The following is a 14,695-nucleotide window of genomic DNA, read 5'->3' as shown; positions in this document are numbered from 1 at the left end:
TTTACTTTTTCCTAATCTAATGTTGCCAAGAAATGGTTTTCAGCATTAGACCTGATATTGATTTCTTTATTTTCCTTTTTGCAACTAGAACATTTGGCACCCACTTGACTGGAAGATGCGTTGCTGAAATTCTTGGTGAGAGTTGTTGCGGGTTTGATTGCATTAAGATATATAGATATGGCGTGGTCATTCAGAAAGGTATAAATGGCAGTATGTCCTTCATTTTCCCAATCAATAAGTTCAAGGTGAATTAGAGGTAGGGGGTCCTCAGGTTGAGATGTTTTGAGAGTATCAAGGGTCATGATGGATGTATCAAATTTTTTGATATGCATGTCGATGTCTAGAATGGTACTCTCATCAAAATGACCTCGCACCAGGAGCTCCTGATCATCCTTGATTAAGTCCAAGTTAGCCGAATGTGATTCTAATTCAAGTGAACTAGTTCCTAACGTTTGCCCTGCATACGTGTGAACTACGTTGACTCCTACATCTCCTTCAAAGCAATTTTCTTCAACTGATTCTTCAGAGTGATAGGAATCCCTTTCCCATTCATTAGAATTTGTATCACATGCAGCCTGCAAAATACAGATTTATTCATATAGTATTTGATTTGTTTCTTCATCTTTTCTTGTTATATCTTTTCTTCTTTCATATTTAGCCTCTTCGGGACTGAGATTGAATTCTGTCAACCTTGCTATGAGCTCTCCTTGATTTGTACTAGGTTCATGCTTGTTTTGATTGAGATTTAATGTTGCTTGAGAGGTGCGTTTAGTTTGTTTTTCCTATTGATTTGAAGCTTGCTTCTTTTCCCATTTCATGTTTACTTGTGCTTGTTGCTTAGCTGATGTTTCTTCTCTTTCAATTGCCAGTTATTCTTGTCTGTTTTCATATTCCTCTTATTGTTGGCTAAAAGATGTGTCTTCTGGTAAAGTAACTTCTCCATATCCTAAGCCTATTTTGTCTATAGCTTGTTGAGTGTAAGGTTGGATAGGTTCTGATATACCTTCCTTTCTTTTCCCTATAGGACCTGTTCTAGTGTATCCCATTTTTTTGAGAATGTTAAATCCTTTTCCATACTTTTCTATAGGTATGCGGATATTTTTGATCTTTTGTTGAACTTCTATGTCCTTGTATAGCCAATTTAGTACATCTTTGTCTTTTGTTTCCTCTGATAAGGTCCCAGCACTAACAAATGCTCCATCAAATATCAGAAGATGTTTCACAATTGGTTGTTGTTTAGAGTTTGATGGTTTTCCAAAGGATTTAGGAGAAAGTGGTAATTGTGATATTGAATATTCTCCATTCCCTCGATCTCTTAGCTGCATTTGTTTTTCCATACTTGACAAAATTGAGGCAAATTATTTTTCTTTAGATTGTGCGTTGGAAGATGATGCCTCTCTATTATGAGGAAAAATGACTTCTTGAGCTGGTTTGAGATTACTACAATACTGAAATGGATTTGAATATGTCGATATCGATATTTCCTGCCCATTGTACGGAAACTTTAGGCATTGATGATATGTGGATGGAACAACTTGTATGTCATGTATCCAGGGTCTTCCCAGGAGTATGTTGTATGATAAGTCCAAGTCTAGAACTTGGCATGTTGTGTCTTTCTGCAAAGGTCCCACTCTAATGGGTAACATCACAATTCCTTTAGAGGAACGCTCTTCTTCATCATAGGCTTTTATGGTGGTCTTTTTCTGGGGATCAACTGCATCTTCTGAATAACCTAGAGCACGAACAAGACTCAAAGAACAAATGTTTAAGCCAACTCCTCCATCTATTAGGACACGTTTAACTCGCGTCTTATGAATGATGACTTCGATATGCAAGGGAGCATTATGGGGATGTTGCAAGGATAGGTCATCTTCTTCGATGAATGCTAAGCAGTGAGGAGTTGTGATGTGTCCCACCATGGTTTGGAATTGATCTATATCCATATCTTTAGACACTGTTGTATCTACTAATGCTCTTTCTAGAATTTATTTGTGTGCAGGTGAAAGCTTTAAAAGTTCCAAGATGGATATTTGTATGGGCATTTTTTGTAATTGATCCACTACATTGTATTGTTTTGTAGTGGATGACATGTTTGTTGTAGGACCCGACAAAACAACTTTAGCTTTGCTTCTTGTGATAGGATGAGCAGGTTCTTAATTTTGCTTTTCTTTAACTACAATCACATTTACCACATTATCATATGTATGAACGTAGTTTACCTTCACTTTACCCTTACTATTATTTGTTGTTGATGATTCGCCCTTCTCATAGTTTGGAAGTGGAGTTTTAAAAGTTGTATGAGATTCATTTGTTGTATGTCCATCCATAGTTATTACTCCATTATCAATCAAATCTTGTATGACATGTTTCAACCACTAACAATTATCTGTGTGATGTCCCTTGTTTCGATGGAAATCACAATAATGGTTATCATTCCACCAAGGTGGTTTTACTTGAGGTTCGTAGTTCCTTTCTTCTGGCAAAGTAATTAATTTGTTTGCGAGAAGCCTTTTTAATGCTGACCCAAGGGGTTCACCAATGTTTGTAAATTGTCTTTGAAAGAAATTTTTGATAGTTGCTTTTTGGTGATGATTGTTACGCTGAGTCGTTGCTAAGTGATGGGATAAATTAAAAATTGGTTGCTTTGGTTTCACGTTGTTGTTATCCACTATTCCATCGTTGATGACATTATGATTTCTATTCCAAAACTTTGGCTTATCATTGTGATTGTTGTTAGTGTTGTTAGGAGGATGAACTCCATCTTTGTATATTTTCAATTCATCCTTCTTTATCATGGCTTCCTCCATTCTGATTCCATTACCATTCATCTTTCTGAAACTTTGATTTCCTTGAAATTTTAGATGATAACTCATTTGATCATTTAGGTTGTCGATGAATATGTCCATTTTTTCATACTCTGGCATTGTACGAGGATATCATGAAGCTAGTCGTCTCCATCATTGTAAAAATGTCATGAAAGGTTCTCCACTTTTTTGTTTGGCATTACATAGGTCTAGCATTGTTAATTCATGTTGTATGTTGTAAGAGTATTGTGAAACAAACCAATCCACCAATTCTGAGGATGATCTGATTCCAGGTGGAAGTTTGCAGAACCATTCCATAGCTAGTCCAGTTAAGCTTTTCAGAAATAATCTCATTAAGTAGGTATCCTCATGTGCAAACTCCATATTCATTGTGCAAAATTATCGTATATGATCTTGGGGATTAGTGATTCCATCATATTTTTCGTATCTAGGAGTTTCACAACCTATAGGAAATGGTATCATGTTTAGATTTCTATCGAATGGATAAGGACAAATTTCTTGAAGTGAGTATCTTCTAACATTTCCTCTTTGCATATCTTGAATTTGTGTTTGCAGTGTTTGTATTTGTTGAGTGAGAGTTGTAATATGATTATCAACATGATTTGTTCTTGCATAACCATGATTTTGCATTCTAGGAGGATCTGGATCTCTTCTTGTATCATCTCTAGTCCTTCTTGTATCTTCATTGGATTGATAGTTATTTAGAATTTCTACGTCATCTCTTTCGGGAATGTAAGTTTCTTCATTGGTTATGGTGTTACCAGGAATTGACGTGTCATTCATTTTGAGACAAAAAATATTCTCATATTATTCACTATTAGGGGGAGGGTCACTTTTCTTTTGTGTCAATTTGTTCACATCAAAATCTTGGGGAAGTGTAGCACCAGATTTTGCTAACATTAGGAAATATTTTTCTTTTTCTCCCTCCAATAATTTTTGCATAAATTTATCAAATTGAGGATCTTTTTTGATGTCTCTGATATTTTGTTTTGTTATTTCTCCTTCAACTTGTATTTCATCTTCATGTTCCATGGTTCTATGCTATTCAATTATTTCCAATGTTTCGATTTACATTTCTGCAATCTTTCATCTCTGAGCTCTGGTTAAAATGGGCATACATGTGTGTTAGATATTGCGCTAGGATTCAATTGTCTAAAAGTTGTTTTGAAAAGTGATCAACTACCAATGTAAATGTGATAGAGTGATATGACACAAAAAGATGGTTCAAGTGTTTAAAAGTTTGCAAGTTTTTCGATCTTCAGTTTTGGAGTGCAATGATGATGATTTGATAAAAACCAAGTCCAATAGGAATGATATATCCTACGATGTGGGACAAGGTTTTCCTAACCAAACGTTGTATTTTCATGATAAAGGATGATAGACCCTGATGAGAAACTATGTTTTTAGTGATCAGTTTATCAAAGAGGGTGATGATGCACTTTGAGATGTTTAGATCTTGAACTTGTTGAATGTGAATACTTGAAAATCTTGAGGTGTCTATTTCTATAGTCTGATTTGACAGATGATAACTTGACCAAGTAAACCAATAAGACAATCCAAGTATAAAATGACAGATAAATAAGTGTTTATGATCACTGTAAATTGACCGAGCAAATAGGACAGACCTGAAAAAGATGCACAAGAAGACAACTCTAGACCAACAGAGACAGAAATTCGTGCGACAGTTTAAGCAGCTTTAGACGACAATACCTATAAGCCCATATGACAAATCAAGAATTTTATATGACAATGTAGAATCTCATATGATAATTCCCACTAAGCAAAATGATAAACCAGAGGCCTCGTACGACAATACTTACTAAGAAAAACAATAAACTAGAGGACTCGTATGACAAAACTTACTAAGCAAAATGATAAACCAGAGGACTCATACGACAAAAATTTCTAAACCATACAGCAAACAAGAAGGATCGTATGACAAAACACAAGCTCATACTACTCAAGACAGAACAGAGGTAAAAAAATGTTGTTTGGACAAATTTTTGATCATTGAAGTTTGATGTTTTGTTTATGTTTTCCAGTTTTAAATGTTTGATTTTCTTGTTTCAGGGATGAATACAAAACAAACACACAATATGATAAGTGACCTCAAGCACAATACGCTACCTAAGGAAGTTGGATGAGAGAGAAAACTTTTGCTTGCAAGCTTAGGTACACACCCAATAGCTAATCAGAATACGATCGCTGAGTCTCACGCAATGGATTCTTAATGTCGTATTATTCGACTCCAAACGCTAATGGGGACATGATATGGAAAGTGTCTTGGGAGAGTTACTATCTCTCTTGCACAAAGATTATCACCCTTTTGGAGGTGAATCACATAGCTTCTAATTTAACCAGAACTAGTAAGGGATCTATTCAGCACGTCGGGGTATAATACTCAATTAAGAGGTCTCCTAGCCTTGAAAACCAAGGTTTGATATACTCAAAGGTATGGAGGAGAGGTATTCCTGAGCACTGTCGTTGACTTGATTTTCATCAAATCACATTTATTTTATAGTGGGTTGGAGTACTTGGCGTTAGCCGTTCCCACTTAGGTCGTTCCCCTCTCACCGGCCTTAATGGCTAAGAGTTATTAGCTCCTCAGGAGGGAAAGCCCTCTAAAGATATGAACTAATGAAAGCAAAGGATGAGTCTAGCTTTCTGATTACCTAAGAAAGGTGAGAGCATACTCACCTATCATCAAAACACATAATACATGATTGTTCATTTCCATTAGTAAAAATAAGTGTGCCTAGAAAATTTAAAGAAGACATAAAGTTTGGTTGAGTCCTCCTAGGCAACCTACAAAATAGATGCATTAGTATTCATGATGTGTTTTGTTGAAACGAAGCTTTAACAAGCGTAATATTTGACAATCATCCTGCAAAAACCAGTTAGGCTGCCAAAAATCTCACAAGCAGACCGAGGTTAGCATTAGTAATAATTAAATGGAAGCATGAAAACCCTAAAATGCAAACTGCTTTGAAAACACAGAAGCAGAATTTCATACAACACTATTTACCTGACTGTACGAGTATCCTTCTGAGATCGTACGAGTGCCAAATGGAGCTCGTACGACAATTCAGTCTCCTTAAAAGCTCGTACGAGTCAGAACGAATTCTCGTCTGAGTTCACAAAGGAACTCGTATGAGGTTGAAAAGGGGCTTGTACGAGATTCTGATTTCGACTCGGCCAGAAATGAGATTTTGGGCCCCACGATGGGTGCCAAAATGTCATGCCTGTGAAGTGTGATACCTCCAACTGCAACACAAACACTCAATAGATCATTAAAAGCATGGTTATCAAATCATAAGAAAAACAAAGATGAACCATGACAAAGTGACCTATCGCCTCCTAAGTGATGCGAGTATGGATTTTCTCTCAGATCTGGATAAGCAATCCCAGTGACTTGACTACACCTAGACGGAGGATTTGAAATGATAATGATGTGCAAAGATGAGATTGATTATGCTAGATTGATCCAAGAGACTAATTAAGCTAATGATATGCATGATTAAGCTATGATGATGATGTAATTAAGCTAGAAAAGAGATTGATTAAGCTACATGATTCAACAATTATGCTAGAAAATGATCAAATTAAATTAAATATAAGATGCAATTACTTAAAACAACAATGCTCAAATGATATGCCTATAGTAACAATGCATAAGATGAAAATGAGATGGGATCCTTATCACTCCAAAATGGGGGACATTTATATGATTTCCAAGGCCAGGGGTGAGGTGGCAGGAATCAATGGTCAAGATTGAGTCTGAAGATATCAAGGGTGAAATTGGAGGAGGTTGGAGAAGAGGTTGGAGGAAGAGACACTTGTCATCTCTGTGGTGACAAGTGTCAAGGAGCCCTGCTCATAAAAGGGCAAATGTCCAAGAGAGGATACATGTGGCCAAAGTGCTATGTGTCTCAAGAATAAAATATCCACACCATGGGAGGTTAGGATAAGGAGGTTAGAATATGCAAGATAGGATAGGGTTAGTTATAACCCAAGGTTAGGTGGAATGGGTTAGGTTAGAGGGATGGTTAGGTTAGGTGGTTAGAAGTTAGGAGGCATGTGGGTAATTTGAATTTAAAAATTCAAATAATAGGAAAAGACTAATTAATTCTCAACAACTCATAAATTGATTTGTTTTAATTAATTAGAGGATTAGAAGAATTGATTGAAGTGGGGGGAGGAGATTAATTAATTTGAATTAATTAATCAAAGGGGACTATGGAAATGAACCTATTAAATAAATCCTTAGATTTATTAATAAGTAGATGAAAGGGAGAATTTAATCAAATTGCCTAATGAATTCAATTAAATTAGGAAGGGGGATTAATTAAATAATTTCTTATTTAATTAATTATCTTCATACCATTTTTAGGTGTATACATCTACATCTTTGATGCTGCAAGTTCCTTCATGATTTGGTTCAATGATCACTTGTATTTGACATACCTGTTGACATAACCTTGATGACTTTGTTAGTCTCTGTTATCTTTTCCATTTAGCTTCCTCTGGACTAATTATCGGCCTTGCTTCTGTAGCCTCCAATTCTTCATTTGTAGTCCCATACCTAATTTGCTCTATCTCATTAGAGGGAGATATAGTAGGTGAAGAATTTTCTTGTGCTCTTTCTTCTTTGAGCTGTTGTTCATAGTCTTCTTGTCTTTTTAGTTTGGTTTCCTCTATTTCTTTTTGCAACTTCAAGCGTATTATCTCTTGTGCTTCATCTATGATATCACTAGATTCTTCAGGAGTTTCTATAGTAGATGTATCTGAGAGAGGATCTAGACCCCATTCATACTCATTTGAGTCAGTTTCTAAATTATCTATTTGCATTCTACCTGTGTATGTGACCGTAATATTCAGTGGTGCAAACAACTCTTTAATTCCTTTGATTTCTTCTCTCATATCTTATGGGACTTCTACTCCTTGTAGTGTTATTATTGATACAATTGGAATTGGATTACTAGTTGCTTCTTCTCTCTTGATTGCCAATTCTTCTTGTTCATTTTCATACTCTTCCTGAGTTTTCTGAGTATTTATTTCCTGTGATGTTGAAGGTGGCATCTTTTTCCTCCACTTAGACTGATGATGAGAAGTATGTTTTTGATCTGATGACTCCTCTAAATGGTATCTAAGTCCATCTTTATCATTTGTAGACTTATTTTGTAGTTGAATAGGTTCAACAATACCTTCTTGACGCTTGCCTAGAGGATCGATACCTGAATATCCCATGCGGTGAATCATCTTATAACCTGGACCATATTGTGCCAGAGAAATTTCACAATGTTGTACTTCTTTGTTTTCACTATCTTCTTTGAAAAGCCATTTGAGAACAACATCCTCTTCTATTTCATCTGCAAGGGAAGTAGAGGATTGTACAAAAACACCATCATAAATGATACTTGGAGTTGAAGTTTGTGGCTTCATAGTCTCTAATGGTTTTCCAAACTATCTTGGAGATGGAGGAAGAGACATTAGTGAAAGTACAGGTTCTATCTTGTATCCATCCATGCTAGTATCTGTGATTTTCGATTTCTTTTCTAAATATTTCATCAAAGTTTCTGAACTTTCAGCTGCAAAGGTTGCTCTGTTATGAGGAACAAAGGTATCATTACACTATTTTAATGCATTATAAATGTAGCTTGTATCAGCAGGAATACTGACTTCAACTCCATTATAAGGAAATTTCAAGCACTGATTGATCCGCTCAAATACCTTCTCAGCAAAGCAACACTTATAGGAAGATTGGCTAAATGGGTCATGGTTTTTATAAAATTTGATACTGAATATATAGAATGCAAAGCTATCAAAGGACAGGTCACTGCAGATCAACTTGTTGATGCTCTGCTTGAAGACAATCAACCTTTGCACATAGAATTTCAGGATGAATCTATCATGCACCTTACTCAACAATCATGGAAAATGTTCTTTGATGGGTCTTTCACTCAACATGGTTCTGGTGCTGGAATAATTTTTATCACTCCTCAAAGATATTCAATCCCAAAAACTTACAAGATTCTCTTTCCTTGCACAAACAATATTGCATAATATGAAGCTTTAGTAAATGGGATCAAGCTGGCTATCGAATGGAAGGTTGTTGAGTTACACATCTATGGAGACTCTCAGTTGATTATCAACCAAATCAATGATATATATCACTTGAGATGAGAAACTGATTCCCTACAAGAGAATGGTTGATGACCTCAAGAAATACTTTGCCTTTGTATCATTTCAACAAATTCCTAGATCAGCAAACATAGCAGCAGATGTTATGGCTACCTTGGCGTCTATACCATAGCTACAAGAATCTAAGTTATGCTTTGAGTTCCTGGTGGAAGAATTACATTATTTTGCTTATGATTCCCCTAAGTCCCAGATGGTCTGTTCTATCATTGGACATGATTCATCTCTCTATAGCCATATTTACTCTTACTTGCGTGAACAAATTATCCCTGCTAATATTACCCGTAATGAGAAAAGAAACCTTATTCAAAATGCTTCACGGTATGTCATCATCGCTAACGATTTGTATAGGCGAGGTTTGGATAGTACTTTCCTTAGGTGTTTAGAAACTGAAGAGTCCCAATGCACATCATCCAAAGCCCATGAAGGTATTTGTGGATTACATTCAAGCGATCTAACTTTAGCATGAAAACTTCTAAGGGTTGGCTACTACTGGCCAAATATGGAGAAAGATGCTATAAAATTTGCTAAAACTTATGAGAAATGGCAGCTACATGGGAATCTCATACATTCTCTAGAAAGAGATATCATACCTTTAATCACACATTGGCCTTTTCAACAATGGGTGTTTGATCTCATTGGCCAAATATATCTTGCATCATCTAACGGACATAAGTTTATCATAACTGCCACTGAGTACTTCACTAAGTCGGTAGAAGCGGTTCCGCTAATCAAAGCAACCGGTAAACAAGTAGCTCTATTCATCCTTAACTATATTATCTGCAAGTATGAGATACCTTCTTCAATTGTGACTGACAATGGAGGGCAGTTCAAAAACAAAGATCTAGATGAGCTCAGTGAAAAATTCAAAATCAAACAACATTGGTCATCCATATACTACCCTCAAGGTAATGGACAAGTTGAAGCATCTAACAAAAATTTGCTGACTATATTACACAGAACAATAAATAAATCTGGAAAGGATTGACATCTGCAGCTCAATCCTGCACTATGGGCTTATAGAACACGTATCAGAACACCTACAATGGCTACACCTTTTTCTTTGGTGTATGAGTCTGAAGTAGTCTTTCCTATTGAGGTGGAAATACCTTCTTTGAGAGTTTTCTTGCAAGGTCTTCTTACTGATGAAGACTATAGAATATCTATATTACAAGAACTCGAGTTGCTGGATGAACGTCGGCAAGTGGCATATGATCATCTGAGAGCCTACCAAAATAGAATGTTTAGAGGTTATAACAAGAAAGTTCGATAAAGAGAATTTTAGGTTGGTGACCTTGTTTTGAGAGAAAATCCTAAAAATCAATAGCTTCGAGACAACAAAGGGAAGTTTGAACCCAACTGGGTGGGTCCCTACATCGTTATTGCAGTCTTTGGTTCTGGTGCCTATCAACTCTCAACATCGAAAGGAGAATAGCTCTGTGAAGTGATCAACACCATCCACTTGAAGAAATTATTCATTTAGTATTCTCTACTCCAGCAGCCTGTACAACATAAAATAAAAATAAAAAATCAAATGGCTTGATGAAAACCTGGTAAACAGTCACCTTGATTAAAAAAAAAAAAAAGGATCTTTGCCAAGAAAGTGAAAACCTAGTAAACATGCGCCTCTTGTACTCAAGCGCTTCATCTATCAACGCAAATTTGGCATTTCCCATTTTCATTCCCGCTTTCCTGCATCTTTTCTTTCTCTTGTACATATCTTTTAGTCACTTTTGTGACACCTAGTTCTTTTGGAACCCTCATGGCTTGAAACCAATCAATGTCCTAGTCTTAGTGTAATCGACTGATCAATTTACATTTCCTAAGCAGTATCAACCAATTCCTCTTTATGTTGGTAGTACCAGGTCATCCACTCTGAGTCAGTCACCTGTCTCCAAAATACTAAAGAGTTTTATCACTGAGTAAACAAGCAAAACAAGACTACTGAAAACAATCTTTACACTGTTTGAGCTATGATTGAAATTTTCTTTGTGTGTTGTCTTTTAAATTGGTTTTCGATTATTATTCCCTCTCATTAACTCAAGGAAGTTTATCTTGACTAAGAGGAGCAAGGATTTAGGGCATAATATTTTTCTTTATTTTTTGCTTGTAGGAACGATTTCAATGATCTGGAAACATCTAATCAGCTGGGAGTCTGTGATAAGTGCCTTCACATCAAGGTGAAATCGCCACACATTCCTCGACTCCGCTTATTTGTATGATACAGGGAGGTTAGAGTCATTTCTTTGTCTATTTTGCAGGAATTTCTTTGATGTGCAATCCAGATACATGCGTAATTTGTCCAAGGATATGAATGAAAAAAGGGTCATTACAGACAAGATAATTAATATTGCATATGAAAAGAAAGGAACTCTATTTTGCCTATTATATTTGTAAAATGCTCAGTGATGAAAATTAAGTATACCAAATCCAGTGACTAGGTTTATGTTGCATTCAATTTAAATTTTATGCATTTCGAGTGATTTCGGCATGATAACAATGATCTCTTTATCTTTTGAATGAGAGTCTGAAGCAATCATCATTTCTCAGCTAAGTGGTATCTTATTCATCATTGTTTCTCTGATCGAGTACTTGTGTATTGAGATGTTAGCTGCATACATGAGCATCTTATATAGATCCATACATTTCATTATATACTTATTTGCATTCATATCATTGCATAAAAAAAACTAAACATTTGCATTACTAGTTACTCATTTTCATCATTTATTTGCATATAAAAAAGACACAAAAAAACCAACATCCATATTCACCTGCATTGCATGCATCCATACTGAAAAGATATGCATACATATAGAACAAAGCATATAGAACACCATCTCATAATCAATCAATACAAGTACGATGAAATCAAATCAAGAGATTGTATGTATCGTCATAATCTTAGTGTCTCAGAGTACAAATGATATCAACTGTCAAATATAATGTCTCATTGGAGTAAGAATCGTATAAGCTACAAAAAATGGGGTATATAACAAAATCTAGGAGATATAATAAATCTAGCTCTCTATCTCTCCCTTATCACCAGGTGGAGGAGGTGGTGCCTACTAACCAACATCATATCTGGGTACCCTAGCTCCCTTAGATCGAGCCATATACTGAGAATACGGAACAACCTGCTGCACTACTGGAACCACTACACTATAAGCTATGACATAATAGGTTGCACGACTTGTTTGATGCAAAACCTCTCACTGAAGAGAATCACACTCTGCTCTCACCTCAACAAGTTATTGATCATGCTCTCCTCTAACCTTTGCAAGCTGTTAGTCTTGCTCTGCAAGTTGCGTCTGCACCACTATCAACTATGACTACAAATCTTTCAACCTCGATCTCAAAGACTGTACTACATCTGGTACTCCCTGCTCTCTCCCAACATCTCCCTCTCTGCCTCCCTGCTCATCTCTCCACTCCCTAATTTGTCTAGGATCTGCTCTCTCCTCTTCACCTCCACCCTCTGTGGCCCTAGCACCACTAGTATCAACCCCAACAACTCCTAAGGATCCACCCTCCCCTCTCTGGCGTTGTCTAACTCTAGCTAGAACCCTGCTACTACTAGCACCAGGATCACCTACTGCTTGCCTAGGTACATCCACTCTCTATCCCTGTACCTTCCCTTGTCCCTGTACTAGACTTGGTACCTATGTTGTTTCCTCATCCTCAACCTCCTTTATAAGAGATGCATGCTCTCTGGGATCTGCAAACCGAGGAAAAGGATGTCTCTGAAACCAATCTCTATACTGGGGCAATTCTCCCGCGTCTGCAACATCCTCTAAGTAATCCCATCTCTACAGTTGTAAACCTACTAACTCCTGCATGCTTAGCGCATATGATAGTCTCAGTGCCCATCCTTGTCTCTCCTCCTCCCCATATCAGGCATAGGCTGTGAATTCCTGGGATATACTCTGCAGTCTCCCATACTATCTCATCACCCTAGATACTACAAATCGCTCAATGATAGACACTAATCTGCCAATGAGAGATTAAGTCATGAATATGACCTTCCTCTGAGCTCTCCAATCGTCCCACAACTCTAGACCCCTATACGGTCTCCATACTACAACAATCAAATCATCCAACTGTCTCCTCCAATAGTCAAACTTGCCCAGGTTGGGCTCAATAACATATCCTGAATAATTACATACAATAGGCTGGTGCACCTCTCACGAATCATTTATTATCGGTTTGCATACTAGGATGTGCTCCCATGCCCATATCTGTAGAACAAAAACACCTGCTTCCATGCTCTTCCCCTCCTGATACACAATCTCATGCATCTCATGATACATATGAGCAAGTAAACATGATCCCCACCCTAATCTCACAGGATGAGTCATCAACCTCTCAAGCATTTTGTCCCAATCACATAGAAATCCATGTTGTGCTCTATTAGGCATCACAAAACAACCAATCATACATGCTTAAATGCATGCTAGAGGGTATTGCTCACCATATCAGCACATCAAATTATCTTACGTGATATCACGTTCAAGAATAGTCTCATCATTAAATATACGTATCAATGCCAAAACACCCATTCGCTGCATGGAATCATAATCAACCTTATCTCCAGCGAACGAAATCCTCAAAATCCTATATATATCCTCTGGCGTGATAGTCATCTCTCCAACCAGTAGATGAAAGGTGTTATGCTCTGAATGAAAACACTCGACTAAAGCAATCAACATCTTGTGATTCACACAGATATCAGGCATCTGTAAAGGGTATCTGAATCCACACAAAGCAATATGAGCTCTCTTTGCATTTGATAACTCACGAACAAGCCTCATCGTCAGCAGAAATGTACACTGAAACTGAATATGTGACAACCAAATCTGCAAAATCAAAAATATAAATTGTCAGCACGTGATCCGAATTGCGCTAAAAATATGTTATACGTGATCACGAATCCAAATATACAAAATTCAAAATAAAAAATTGTTATTTACATTCTAAAAAATGCTTGTTGTTTTTTATATGAGTTTCCACAAACAAGCAGAAACTCGTACGAGCAAACATTACATCCCGCACAAGTAAACATTCCCATACGATAAAAGATATCTTCTCGCACGATAAAATGGACTATCAAGAACACTCTCGTACGATTCATGGAAGGACACCAAACAACAAATCTTACTTGCCCAAACAAAAAACAGAAGAAGGACAGATTGTTGTACGAGAAACAGTGTTCAATTGCATGACAAAATGATTAAAATGACTTCAAATGAAATTAAAAATGCAAAAATTCAAATAATAAAAAATGCATAGGCTAAAGATTGATCACTTACCGTTGGGTCATAGTTTCGCAGTCGATTATGATGTCTCTGGCACTCGAATCGATGCTCCTAGATTGGAATGGCCATTTTTCTTCACAGAAGGTTTTTCAAATTTCAAACTTTGAAAGGTAACAATGAATTGAAAATGACACTTTGAACCCCTTTTATAGCCCAAACCCTAATTTTCAACTTGCTCTGATGGACATAAAACTTGTACCCTGAGATAAATCGACTGTCCCGAGTCCATTTTCGAGATTGAAATCGAAATTCGACGTCAATTCTCTAGTTGAAATTTGACGACATTGACCACTTAGCACTTTCATCCTCAAGTCACTTTTCGAATCATTTTGTGCTCAATTATAAATCTCAATTTAA

The sequence above is a fragment of the Cryptomeria japonica genome, chromosome 2 (genome assembly GCF_030272615.1).
Source record: "Cryptomeria japonica chromosome 2, Sugi_1.0, whole genome shotgun sequence".
In the NCBI taxonomy this organism is placed as follows: domain Eukaryota; kingdom Viridiplantae; phylum Streptophyta; class Pinopsida; order Cupressales; family Cupressaceae; genus Cryptomeria; species Cryptomeria japonica.
Note: the sequence above shows the minus strand (reverse complement) of the source record.